Source organism: Stegastes partitus, unplaced genomic scaffold (genome assembly GCF_000690725.1).
Source record: "Stegastes partitus isolate 25-593 unplaced genomic scaffold, Stegastes_partitus-1.0.2 Scaffold490, whole genome shotgun sequence".
NCBI classification, from domain to species: Eukaryota; Metazoa; Chordata; class Actinopteri; family Pomacentridae; genus Stegastes; species Stegastes partitus.
The window spans coordinates 370,874-372,112 of record NW_007578221.1 but is presented as its reverse complement, the minus strand read 5'-3'; positions in this window follow the sequence as shown (position 1 = coordinate 372,112).

The window sequence follows — 1,239 nt, the reverse complement described above, 5'->3', positions numbered from 1 at the left end:
GACGAGACAATAAACCAGGACCAGGACCAGGCGGCAGGTCACACTGTGTAGATCTGGTGGACTGATAGAAGTGCAGCAGCTGATGGCAGCTTCCTCGGCCTCAAACTGCTGCTGACTGCATCCAGCTGACAGAAACCCAACATAAGAGCAGATCAGTGGAGGAGCAGCTGATCTTTATACAGCACCCAAGATGAACAGGAGGATTTCAGTGGGCGTGCAGCTTAGCGATGTGTTTCCTCTGCAGGTGAAGGTGAACGGTGTGTGTGAGCTGGTGTGAGTTCAGCAGCATGGATCAGTGTGAGGATCCTCAGAGCTCTCTGTGTGGGGAACAGAAGAACCAGAACAAAGCTCAGAGGTGAGACCACGTCTCTGACTGTCCACGACTCTTCTCATGTCAGAGCCCAGCACTTATCACTATGATCATTATTCACAGTAATGAACCTGGATCTGGATCTGAACCTGAACATGAACCTGAACCCAGCTGTGTGTCCTTTAAGAGCGACCAGTCAAAGGATTTTTGGCTTGAGTTTAAACCGAATCCTTCATCAACAAAACAGTAAGTTGACATCAGTGTTACACTGTCTAAAATTACATCAGATGTATTTAATGCAGAGAGGTTTTTCTAACATGTCAGAGTGAATGTTCTTCTATCAGGAGAACATTAATCCGTCAGAGACCCAAACATGGACCTGGATCTGAACCTGAGCCTGAATCTGGACCTGAATCTGAATCTGGATCTGCATCCAGCTGTGAGTCCTTTGAGAGTGCTGACTCAAAGGATTTTATTGTTAACTTTAAAGAAGAACAACCTCCTGCTGCCAAGAGGTAACGCTCATATAAATGTTGAAGCTGTCTAAAATGTCAGTGACTCAGTTTTAGCGTCTTTATGAATGAATCGTCAAACACATGTTGAGTGTCAGCTCAGCTCTTTGTCACATCCATGTAGATGTTCTGTGTGAGGCAGTGTGTGCTGTCAGAGTGTAAAGAACGGATGCTGTGGTTCTGTGGTGAAGCAGCTGCAGGACACCAGCTGCTCCAGCAGGTGGCGTCTTTGTGCTTTGGCTCAAACTGTGTCTGCAGGAAGCTGCACTCAGGTTTCAGGTGCTGCTGGACGGAGGAGGGCAAATACCAAACCGTGAACGCTGCTGTGATGTCCTGGAGAGACTTTTGGCCTGATGGAGGTTTCTGGATTGTTGTTAGGGATTGTTGCATTGACAAGCTGAAGAACTTGTGCTGTGA